Raw genomic sequence first — 13,204 nt, forward strand, 5'->3', positions numbered from 1 at the left:
TTGCAGAGTTAATACTTGACAGTTAAAAAATGTCTTTCCTTGCGCGGTTTTACTTTATGAGTGGGGTAAAAGCTCAACATATTTGTCTTCACCATTTTACTGCTTTAAAACCTGATGTTGTGGGTGAGGGGAGGACCTTACTATGAAACCGCACGCTCACTGCTAACAATGTGATGTCACAAGTCGTTCGCCAGTAGGCACACTCAAGATAAACCTCCCTTGTGACCATTAAAATGACCAAAACAAAGTTCCTATTTCATGAGTGATTGAGTTAATCAACTCCGCCATACTGGATGTGATACAACCACTGGTTCCTATGGAAAAATGTGTATTCCCCAGCTGGTTAGCAGTGGTTCCTGAAGGTTTCAACCTGCTGGGGAATACTCATTTTTCCCTCAAGACAGGTGGCTGCCCACTGCTTCGGGGAGTCTTTGGGCCTTTGTGGTTTGTTTTGTTCTCTTGATCCTACAGTTTCGTCATGATTGTCACACGTCCAAAACAGCAGACAAGTTAACTTCACATGGGTAGCAGTCACGTGGTTAGTGGTCATGTTTCTGCAAAACCTTCGTAAGGCTCTTGGAGATCAGAAGTCCCCCTCTGGCAGCCGTTAAAAAATACATATATATATCTAGCTTTAAGGCACTTTCCAGAGGCTCCATCAATCTTTTATACTGTCTGTGTTGACACCATGTAAACTTGTGACATGAGCTAAAAGAGCTCTGATTAGCAGAAACCATGAGCTTAGCGAGCTAATTCTGACTTTGTGGATATGAAACAGGATGATTACCCACCACAGAGACTAAGTAGTATATACTGCTCTCTATATATGATGAATTAATGTTTAATGTTAATGTTCCCAAAGGCACCTACCTTGAGCCAGAACTTGAAACGAACAACTTATCAGGTTTTATATTTGATACATTGGTTAAATAAGTGTGAATTGTTGTTGATAACATGACAGATGTTGCTGCATGTATTTTGGTTTCAATTTGGAGTGGTGCATTCGGGTAGCTTATGTGGAGTGGGAAATTTCTAACCTTATCAAAGCAAAGGGGTGAATTCCAGTATGTGTTGTAATTAGCAGTGATATTTCTCTGTAGCATAAAAGGAACACGATTATTAATGATTAGATCATTAAATCTTCCTCTTTGCTGTCACCATGTGTATAAATAAATCTGTCCTTCATGTTGAAGCATTGTAATATGGTTTTTTACCAGAGACTGTTGACCTTAAATACATCTGGTGAAAGAGTCTTGGGATTTTTATGACCTGGTTAAAATGTTTTTGATTTGTCTCTAAATGTTAGATGAGATAATCGATTTTGCCTGTGGAGAATGTAGATAGTTTGTTAGCTTAGTTTAGCACAACGACTGGAAGCAGCTTGTCTCTGGTAACAAAAATAGGAACTTGAATGCTTGTTAATGCTTCTCTCAGAACACTTTATTAGCTACCTTGTGCAGTTTAATATATTCCAATACCTATAAAGTCTATTTAATACCATGCTTCTATATCAAAAATACGATAATATGGAAAAGCACTTCAATTTTAGTTGAGTCAGTGACCTAAGGATATCATCTTTCTATCAATCTACAGTCCTCCATGCTACCAACTGAGCTATTGTTCAGTTCTTGGATGTGCAAATTTGTTTTGCAATACTGAAAAGCCAACCAAAAATGTTCATAAAGTACTTCAACGTGATTTTTACTCCTACAAAGACCCTCCTTTGAACCATAGATCCTACACCTAAAGTCCTCCACACCATCAAAGAGCAAGACTAAGTTTCTATCTCCAGGATTTAAAAATGAAAAGAATGGAAGTCTTACAGCTTTTCCACTGTGACAGGTTTCAAATAGCCAGGGTTCATCAAGTAAGCACCCACCTACAGTCCCCCCACCCGACCATGCTTATGTGTTGAAAACAAAATGAAATACTTAACTATTTTGGATGCAGAAACTGATGTTTAACAGCAAGTCTGCAATGAAAATAATCTGAATATTAAATCAAAACTTAAAAAAATATAATGCTAGGTTCCTGCCACTCCCTGTGAGCCAAAGTTGAACCTGCAACCTAAGGATACCCGTGGAGCTCGACTACAGGCCTACATTCTACCAACTGAACTGTCAAAGAGTTCATGTGGTGTTGAATTGTTCACCTCTTGAATGCGGAAGTTTGTTTTGCAAGCCTGAAAGGCAAACCACAAACTTTCTGTCTGAGTGAATGATGACAGTAAAAATTAATCATTTTTCTACACATCAATCATTCCAGTCAGACAGCGACATCACCCTCCTTTAACACGAGTCCTCCACCCAGTCGAGCAGAAGTGTTGAAGACTATATGAAATGCTAAATTGGTTGAGTCTTGGATGCAGTCACTCATTTCCTTGTGATGGAGATATAGACCTAATTTCACCTTAGTTGTTCAGCTTTTGAATTTTGAGCATGATGCTTTACCATCCTGATGCTTGTTTTGTAGGAATGCTGGCTCCAAATATTAAATCAAAATGAGTTTGTATACAAAGGTTATATCACTCTACCACTGCTTGGTGATTATAGAAAGGTGTGTGTCGCACTGGCTGCACATGTTATTTTCATGACGATTTAGTTGAATTTGCAGGACAACCGTCATCCTCCTGTTAGCCATCTTTGTTACTCATTTAGTTCTATCTAAAGTGCTCCACTCTGTAATACAGTCGTGATATCATTCCAAGGCCACCTCCTTTCTTTATGTATCCTGTCTATCTGAAAGCTTACTGACTGCAACAGTGCAAAACGTGAACACAGACTGTTGTTTCTACCTACAGTGTTCCACTTTATCACCTACAGCAGCTCAGTAATAACAATCTTTCTAGTATTCTGATAGATTTTTGTCCTACAGAAAACTCCAAAGAGTCTCTGCATTTTTTCATGTTGTGCAGACACACAAGATTTTAACCTAAAAATACCAGTTTCTCCCACCTGCAGTCCTCCCCCTAAAGGGTGTGTGTGGAGTTGGACTGTTCACTCCTTGGATGCATAAATTTATTTTGCAAGACTGCAAAGCCAGCCTCAAACCTTCAGTCAAAGTAAATACTGATGACAGTTCACCTCTAGATTTTCTGTTCGTTCCAGTCAGATTGAGACATCGCCCTCATTAACCATCATGTCATACAGTTACACACAAAAGGCACCCCTTCAAGCCAGTATCGACCCAATGACCTAAGGATACTTGTTTCTCTCACCTAGTCCTCTGAAGGGTGCATAAGGTGTAGAATTACTCAAGATTTGGATGCAGAAACTCATTCTTAACCACAAGTATGTAAGACTGAACATCTGGCTCTGAATATTAAATAGAGAAAAACCACAAACTTTCTGTCATAGTGATGACAATTCCTCATGGTTTTTCTAGCCATTAATCATTCCAGTCAGTCAGAGGCATCGCCCTCCTGTAACGTCATCTCTCTTTGTACAAGCACATTTGTCCTTCGAGCCAGAGTTGAACCAGCAACCTAAGGATGCCTATTACAGTCCTCCACTCTACCAACTGAGCTATCAAAGGACACACATGCCTCAGCTGTTCAAGTTTCAGATGCAGGAACTTTACCAAAGATTTGATTTGTTGAACCAAAGATTTACAGGACTCAATAATTACCTCTTAATGTTAATCAAAATAAAACAATGTGTGCTGCCAGTGGACTGCTGTACTGTGGCTAGAGGATTGCAGTTATCTGTATTTTTACTACAAGTCAGTTTATCTGCTCTGCCAAGAATCCCGACAGAAATTAACTGAATTGTTCAACTTAAGGTTGCAGAAACTGATGCCACAATTTGCTTTGTTGGACTGATCAACCGCCTTCAAATATTAATCAAACTATTAAATAATATATGTATATGTGCAGCCATTGTGCTATATCGTATATTAGTGTATCTGAAGGTTTTTTTTTTAAAATCTGTGTCTCAAAGGTAACTGTCATTGTGGAGTTACAGTTGTTCTTTCACATCTCTATACATCATATCATCTTTATGATAAGGCAGCTTCATCGTTCTAGTTAGTACAGATCTGCAGATCGTCGTTGTTCTTGAAAATCTGATCAAGATATTGTCGTTCTATAACTTCTTATGTGCACACAAAAAGCCTCTTCTTTCAACAGCAATCTAAAGATTCCTGTGTTAGCCACCCACAGTCGTACACTCTACCAGATCCACTTTCAAAGGGCTCGTGAGTGGTGAAATTGTTCAACTTAAAAACAAATGGTTGTCCACAAAACATTTTGCAGGACAGCACCAAATATGAAATCCAAATGAAAAGAAATCTGTCTGCTATATAATAGCCTAGTGCATTAATGCTTGAGGATTATGGACTTCTGGTCTGAAAAGAATATCTGCAGCTAAACTCAAAGAAATAAAGTCACTTCCTCTGCTTTCACATCTCTAAAAATCATAGACACCTACAAAAGCTACCAACCTTCAAATGGCTCCAGCAACCTATGTACAGGGGCGTAATTTCCAGGGGGGTCAGGGGTGTTATGACGCCCCCAATAATCAGACCCAACCAATATAACCCCCCCAGTAAAATTATGAATTATCTTGCATAAATAGGCTGTTGATTTTCTTTACTCATTTCAGTTATTACCAACAAAATAGTTGCATGTTTAATCATCTGGGAATTTACCCAGATTTATTTTTTTATTTAGACAGAGATCTTGACCCCCCCCCCCCCAATGTTCAACACAAAGTTACGCCGATGCCTATGGAGCCCTTTGACCTGAGGTCCTCCATGCTAGCCAGTAAACTACTGAAGATAACATACACTGCACATACACAGTTAGATTCACTCACATCTGATTTCACAAAGCTGGCACTCAGCTCAACATTTCAGAAACTGGACTTTTCTATTCTTTATACTGAATCTGTGCTAATCCCTGCATCCTAAAAGGCTAACTACAGGAAAACTCTCCAGAGTCCCAAAGATAACTGTCATTTCAGACTTAAAGTTATCCTCTCTGCCTTTATATTGTTCCAAACAGAAAAATATTCCCCCAAAACACATCCTTTCAGCTGGAGTTAAACCAGAAACCCGAGGGCTAAACCTAACTTTATTATTTTGCCTTTAGTTTCCAGTTAAATTTACAGAGCCAAGGCCTTTAACTCGATAGTGCTGCTCTTTTCCCAGCCTCACTACCTCAGCTTTCTTCTTCAGTTTACTTTTGGGATTAAGTCTCTGGAACTGCGAAAATGCTGTTCAGCACGAGCAGCTTTATCTTAACTGTCCAAAGAAAGCTTTTACCCTCAGTGACTCAGACCCTCCACCCCTTATTCCCACCAGGAGAGAGAAACGCAGTTACTCAACCTAATTTACTGTCCAGGGTGGTACAGGAAGTTGTCAACAGGGCCATCTTGTTTTATATCAAAGGGGAAAAAGCCTCTTTATCTCTGTCAACGCAGAAATCACAGCTAGACGTTGGCTTTTGTGTTAATAATGAGGCATCGTGTTGGCACAGGCTTTGGTTATCCTTCTATTTAGTCTGTCAACAAGCCTTCTGGTGTTTGTGTTTGACTTAAACACTGTCCTGATTTACACCGTGAAGCTATTTAAAGTCTTTCAAGTGCTAAAGTAGAATATCCAGTCTAAGTTGAGTGTCTCGTGCTAAGCCGTTGTTTTTATACTTTCATTAGGAGGTTGGGGAAGGCTAGGAGATGCAAAAGGACGAAGACATAAATATTTATATCCAAATAATAATTTGAAACATAAAGGTTATTTAAGCAGAAAATATATATTAAAGATCCAGTTTTGTGAATAAATCCACTGTGGCCCTCTTTGTTGTATTTGTGAGTAAGAGGTTGCTTATTTGCTGTGAGGAGTTTGGATTTACAGGAAACTCCAACTGTAATCTACATCTGTTTTATCTGGAATCTGGAACTGTCTAGACTGTGCTTACGTGGGGAAAATTACATCTGCTCATTGACTTAATAAACAAGTGCAGCCCTTCTGTTGTGTACCTGAATACTTGAACTGAATGGCTCCACAATCTGAGGCAGTCCTTTTTCCTACTGATTCCAAGAAACAGGCACTTTTTTACATTTCTGGCACTTCATGATCAGGGGAACCCCATCAACACTCAGCCAATGCAAACAGCAAATTCGATGGTGATCTGCCTTTTACATTACAAGATGTTTTGTGAGAAAAGTTGTGATTTTGGCCCGAAAACTGAAAGAGGATCCAAAATGGAAAGTTAACATCCTCGAGGGATTTGAAAGTTCATGACACTATTCCCTGTAGATTTTAATATTTTTGTATGTTTTACGTAGAAATTGCGTCTCAATGGTTGTAAATATCCATGTTCAAAAGGTTAAAACAGCATTTTCCATGCATTTGATGTGTTCCCAAGAAAAAGGAGACCATGATTCGTGTCAGTAGCAACATATGGATAGGTTGATGATTGTTCTTGTTAAAAGCGAAGAACTTTTAAACGGTTTATAAGTCAAATCACACCAGGACAAATTATTGTGCCCTTTTTGACATCAGAAAACACTTCAATCAAGAAGCAATTGAAGTGCAGATATTAAGCTTTAATTAGAGGGGTTTAACAAACTTTTTGCATCAACTGTTTAAGAATTACCCCCATTTTTATAGACAGAGCCCCATTTTCACAGGCTCAAATCAAGTGACCAAAGGATTACAGAAGACAACTAATAAAAGGGAATATAGAATTATTTCTACGGTCAAAAAATGGTTAAGAAAAACACTTTTCAAGAAAATCTTGAGGAGATAAGTGTGTAATTATCAGGGTCTACAATCAAGAGACACCTTTATGAATGGAAACAAAGATGGTTTAGAGCAAGGTGCAAACCACTGGTTACAGGCAGATTAGATTTCACCAGAAAACATCTAAAGGAGCCTGCACAGTTACACAAAAAATATTCTTTGGACATAGGAAACCAAGATGAAGTTGGCTGAGAGTAAATATGTAGAAGGAGTCCAAATCATACCACATCATCTGTCAGAGACGTTTCTTCTAAGCCTTTTAAAAAAATTGCAGCCCAGAGAGTAGACGACAAAGTCATAAAGAAAATGAGCTGGTAAAAAGTGATATTATTCAACCAACCGCAGCTCTGCCAAATCTGATGCGAGTGAAATGAGTGGATAAAGTTCATCAAGTACAGTTATCTCAATAATCTCTGAATATGCCACAGGGGAAAAACTTTCTATTTAAAACGAAACCAGCCTGGTCTTTTTGGAGCAAGATTATGGTGGAAAGGGTTAACGCGAGTACCTAAACAAACTATATGTCACAGTTCTTGTTATATTTATTGCTTTTGTACTCTTGTGTTTTCAGTTCTCCTTTCTCTGTCCTTATGTTTGCCAGTTTAAGCTGCTACTTTGAAGGATAGTTTTTTATGTGGCTCTTTGTATTTTTTACATCCTGGCTTTGTTTTTTCTTCCCTATTCAACCTGGGTTTTGTTTCCCAATCATTGCCTGTGTCCCTGTGTTGCTGTACTCTTTTCTTTTCTTTTGTCCTCTGTTCCTTTGGTTTTTCCCTCAGTTAGCTCTAGTGATAATATCCTACCTGCAGCACTTTTTTACTTTTTTTTCCATTGATATCTCTTTTTTTTTTTACCCTCAGCCTTTTCGCCTCTGCATAGTCCTGCATTTGTGCAGGTTTAAGAACCGTGGGTAAATCATAAAACCACTTCTGGGGCTTCGGATATCAAACTCCAACTCTACCAACTGTATGTAAAAGGCCTTGGAAACAGGTCAAAAGAAACACACTTTCCAGCTCCAGAAACGAGACCCGATTACAGAAAGACTTTGTCTCACAGTTTATTTGTAATCAGTGAGCAATAGCAAGACTACTGAAGAGGCTAAGAATGAAGTCAAAGTTGAAGTAATGGCTTAGAACGACTTGCAGGGCTCCACATAAGTGAGCCACTGGGAAATCAAATGAGACTACCACACTGCAGCTCTGTTTATTTTTCCAGCACCGTATTGCCTCTCCTGGGCAAAGTAAAAAAAAAAAAAAAAAAAATAGACAACACTGGGAGCTTCTCTTCCTCGGGGAGCTCATACACCCACCGGAGGGAAACTGTTTTCCTCCCAGCTTTGCCCCTTCACAACGGAAAGACAAAACAACGCGCTGGTGGGCTCCTGCCAACTCTCGCAGCTGTACCATCCTCCCAAAAGGCATAATTTCCTTCCAAAGGCCTTTCCTCTTCCTGTTTTGTGGAATTCCACCATGTTGTTTTCTATTTTTTTTTTTTAACCTCTTGTTTATTAGATGAGCAGCGATGCAATCACAGGAGGCCTACGGAAAATATTTTTGGTTCCTAAATTGGAAGCAGACCTCAGTCACTTTTCCTCTCCTCTGTGACTGGGCATTGAGTCATAATTGACCCTGTGTTTATCATAGCGTATCACGCTGAGATCAGAACAACTCTGTTGCAAGGGGGCGGCTTCATCAAAGCAAGGGCAGCTCGCTTAGTCACTGATGAACAATCGCAAAGAAAGTGGAAAGAGAAAACAAGACTTGTCTGACCATCTGCTACAGATAAACAAAAAAGATCTTTGTGTTTCCTTCAAAGGAAATATGGAGGTTGGCCTGTAAATAATCTACACATTACTGTGAGATCACAGTTTCCAACTTTGCGTAGTTTGATAAACTCTGTGAAATGACCTGAATTCTCTGTTGGCTTAGACATAAAAATGTCATAGGAAATACATGAATTTACAGCATTAATTGAAAGTTTCATATCATTTATCAAGCTTTCTTGAACATTTTGCACATTTCCCATCAACCGCTCTACAAGACGTGGTTAAATTTACCCCAACTTTCCAAGGGAGGGTTCAGATGTCAGGTTGTCCCAGCTCTCAAATGCATTAGAAATTTTATGTCTCAGTAACACAGTCGCAACGACCTGACAACTACTTGTTGTTTCGGTATCCCCTGATTGGTCATAGGAGATTGCTGATAGTCATTGTGAAGACAGCCTAGCAGGCCTAAAACCCGGTCAGTGACTCCAGGTAATCATTAGTTATTAGAGAAAAATGTCTACTCCCTGATTGGTTAGTGAGTGGTTGCTTGCTATTGCCAGATGAAATTGGTTGCTAGGAGGTGCTGCCCCAAAAAACTCCTTGTGGTTGCTTTGGTTGCTGGCAGATTTCTGTGGAAGATACCAACTTGTCTGCAAACACTTGGCAACTACTTCCTGAACAGTTGTGAAAATGTGAAGATTGTGCTGCGAACTGGGAATGGAGACCGTTTGCTTACAAAGCCAAAAGTTTCACCTTTTCAAAACATGTTGGTTTCTGTGGTAAGGCACAACTTCTGTTCTCTGTTTCCAGTTAGTGTCACACTTTTTCAAGTTTCACTGCTGCTTAGGGGTTAGTTAGCAAGCGTTTGCAAAATCGTCATAATCTTTCATGCGAACTCCAGATGACTGCGGCAATCTAGCTGCGACCAAAGCAATCATAACCACAATTTCTGTTGCAGCACCCTCTTTCTGACTTTCAGGAACCATACATATTTTTTCCCAGCGACCGGAGGCGTTACATTCGTCATGCTAACATTCATTTTTAACACATGGAAGTGTTAAAAACAGCAGTTTCTGCGGCCTGCTGGAGCGGGAGGGCTAGGTGGAGTTGGCCGTCCGACTGCGGTCTGGAGTGTGGGGCCTCCCTGCTGCTACGGAGTCGGGGTGGTCTGCCTCTCCCCACCGCAGGGAAAAGGGTAACACCACCTGGGTCTGGGTGCAGTTCCCCCCTCCAGGGGTAAGGGTACCTAGACCCGGTTTGTAGAGTACGCTTGGGGAGTGTGATCGTGTGTACAGCGTCTCTTTATGTCTGTCTCCACGTTGGTTGAGTGTGGAGTGAGTGCATATGAGAGCATGAGGGGGGGAATGGATGTTTGTGTCTGTGTGTGCCTGTATGTCTGTGTCTATATGTCAGGTTGGGTATCAGACACCACCTCTCTGGGGACACCTCAGGCCCTACAAGGTTTGGAGGCCTATCTCCCCCTACCACCACTTCCCCTGCTGGTGGCGGACTCCCTCAGGTGTCGGTGCGTTGGTGGTTCTTTGTGTCTGGGGGTGGGCGTCCAGGTACACACCGGCTCACTCCTTGGCGGCCGCTTATCGGGGCCTGGAGCCTGGCGCTCGCTCGGGCCCCTTCGGGGGTGGGGTGCCCCCGGCCTCTCGGCCTGGGGCTCGGTCACTCAGGCACAGCTGGCGGCCGGCGGAGCTCACGGGCGCGTCACTGCAACTCCCCCTGGCTTCTGCTCCGCGGCTGCTGAGTGAACCCTCATCTGGGACTCTCCTCAGCTCTTACTGGGACAGTGGCACAGCTGCCCCTCTGTTGGTCTTCCATGGTTTCTTGTGTTCTGGGGGCCTCTGGATGTCTGGAGTTTTGATCTCCTCCATACCTGCCTCACACCCTGGAGGACGGGGCTGTGGCCCCCCCACACTCCCTAGCAGATCGTTACATGGAGAAACCTTTGGAATACAAGCGCGCTGATCCACACAGGTATGCACACGGGTGTTCACTGCTCGTAGACCCAAATTACACCTTTCTTGGCTGCTACTTCGAAGCACATCTGTCCTGCGTGCTGCACAACAACATTGAATATTTAGTATTTACTGCTGTTTACACTTAGCTAGATTAATGCGATGGTGTTGTGTTTAGTATGTTGCTTTGTTTCTTTTTTTTTTGTCTTTTTTTGCTTGTCTTCTATTCTTCTCTCAACAGGTGATCCAGGAGATTTTTTTTTCTCCCCCCCTTTCTCACTGTCCCTCTCCCCTTCTGTTTTTCCTTTCCTTCCTCTTTCTTTCTCCCTTTCCTATCCCTCACTCATGTCTGTCCCGTCTGTAACATCTGAAAATAAAATATAATAAATAATAAAAACAAAGATCGACCAAATGGACCATTTGGCAAAGTAAATCCATTGGGTATCCTTGTTGGTCTTCAGACAACAATTCTGATGGCTAAAGAACCAAATGGGACAGGCGGGAAAAAAAACAAAAACAAAAAAACAAAAAAAACAGCAGTTTATTTAGTTCCTAAAAATGTTCACAGCCAGGTACAAAAAAGGCTTTGGGTAGTTTTTCCATTATAAAAACTGTACAATGGGTGATTTTAAAAGATAATTCATCTGTTTGGACATAGATAAGGTTTAAAGTTGGCGTTTTATTATAGTATTCTGTTACTCAGCACCGGTTAGCAGATGTGTGGCCTGCAGCTTGCAACCCAAACTTGCTAGTGTTAGCGGATGACTTTCCAGCAAAGGCTGACTTAAGCATCTATTCTATGTGGAAACATCCTCAGCATTCATCTGCCTGTGGCTCGGATTTTGTAGTCGTACCACCAGTTTTCAACTCAGAAATCAGGGTAGATTCTCAACTTTTTGCTGGGTTAGCTCTCTATCTTATTAAAATATGCTTACATCGCACCATGACTGGTCCAAACTAGCACTGAGGTGGCTGTGTTCCTATTTTTCTTTCTTATTGGTTCATCCTCAAGAGACTAACTCAGGAAATACTGTTTCAATCTGAAGTGTCTGCCAGTAATGATGATTCACTCCCATTTCCATCTGTTTCACATCATAAAAACATCCCTGGGAGTATCTTTTTTTTAAAGGTGAATGCCTATGTTGCCCCTTTGCAGAGATTAGCTGTGCCTTGCTCCATAAGGTCGAGCCTCATCGACTGGTAAACTGAAAGAAGATAGCAACCTATTATTCATCCACAGTAATCGCACCCCTTGCTCCCTCGCACTGCTCACTGTCCTGATTTATCATCCCCAGCCATGGGAAAGGTCAAAGTTGACTGTCTACGTCCTGTAGCTACATGAATTGATGAGATGCTTAAATATGTCCTACATTACTTGTGCTGTGGTGTTGTAACGTTGAGAAGGGCAGGAGACAAAATGGGAGCAGGAAGCACACCCCAGGACAATGGTATCATGCATCCTGCATCTGCTGTTTGAGCACATTAACTTACTTTGAGGTCCCTCCAAGAAGATTGTTTTTGAGAGTTCAGGTGGACTCAGTTTGGGGTTTGGCTGTTTGTTTTACAAGCAGGACAAAATGTTGGGCTTTAGGCTGTGAGAGAAACAGGGAGTCGGGCCAGATTTCACATTTATTGTCCACATGCTGGCCTAAAGCTGGCTGGCACTACAATAGGATTGTTTTTTTTCCCTTAGAACATAACCTGGATCTGTTACTAATAGTCATTATGAGTGTGGTGTTTGCCCAAAAACAGCTGCATCCAAAGTTGCCAAAAAAAGCTGAGTTATAGCACCAAAAGCAGAGGCAAAAAACAGGGAAACATCATTAATTCACGAGTGGCAACATTAAATATGATTTTCTAATATGAGGTGTAAATAACTGTGTAAAACCTTTCTATGTCGGCCCCGAGGAACATAGTCTGCAGCCATGGTGAATAAATGGCAAGAAGTGCAGTCAAATAAACTCAAGCCTGAGGAATGCTGCTTGGGCCCCAGTGATAAATCACAGGCATTTTCAAGGAAACTCCTACCCAACCCTTTACGCCCATAATCTTTCCTACTGAGGTCTCCAACAATGAGAACAACAACTATTGTTGAGAACAATGCAATCAGACCACCAAGCACACTGCTGCCTTTTGTGGTCTTAGTCATTTGCTCTGGGTCAGTGCTTGTAATAAGGTCAGCCGTAGGGATTGTTTAGTTTCGCAGATGTTTCATCAGACATACTTCAGGTTTCATCAGCACTTTAAGATTAATGGGATTAATAGGAAAAATGTGTTTGTAACAATTTGCTCATTATGTGGAACAATATCCGGGCCTTTCATGATATAATCAAGACAAGTATACAAATGGAGGAACTGCAGGTTTCAACATTACTGATGGCTTTGTGACAGCTCACTTCTGTCTCCTAAAATGTATGTATGCGTGGTGAAAATACTGTGCACATGACATTTGTTGGACACTACAGAGGCGATGGACAGGCTGCCAGATAAGGTCAGGCAGTAGTCTCCAAGGACTGTGGTGTTTACAGATGACGCTGGGATCTATGGTGAGAGAGTGCAGGGTGTATCAGGGCATCTGGGATGATTTGTGACAGAAAGATAGCAGTAAAAGTGAAAAGGAATGTTTAAAAGTTGGTGGTGAGACCTGTTATGAGTTATGGTTTGTAGACTGTGGTGCTGGAAAAAAGCATCTGGAGGTGGCAGAGCTGAAGATGCTCTTAATACCTTGGGG

General features: G+C 41.3%; 1 non-coding gene across 1 annotated transcript; it reads right to left on the bottom strand.

The window, feature by feature from the left end:
- Positions 1-3,456: 3,456 nt before the first annotated feature.
- trnay-gua (transfer RNA tyrosine (anticodon GUA)) lies at positions 3,457-3,534 on the bottom strand. Its single transcript is given in 2 exon segments — positions 3,457-3,492; positions 3,498-3,534. It is a non-coding gene; the product is annotated as a tRNA-Tyr (tRNA).
- Between the last annotated feature and the right edge of the window lie 9,670 nt (positions 3,535-13,204).

The sequence above is a fragment of the Maylandia zebra genome, linkage group LG10, assembly GCF_041146795.1.
Source record: "Maylandia zebra isolate NMK-2024a linkage group LG10, Mzebra_GT3a, whole genome shotgun sequence".
NCBI lineage: Eukaryota > Metazoa > Chordata > Actinopteri > Cichliformes > Cichlidae > Maylandia > Maylandia zebra.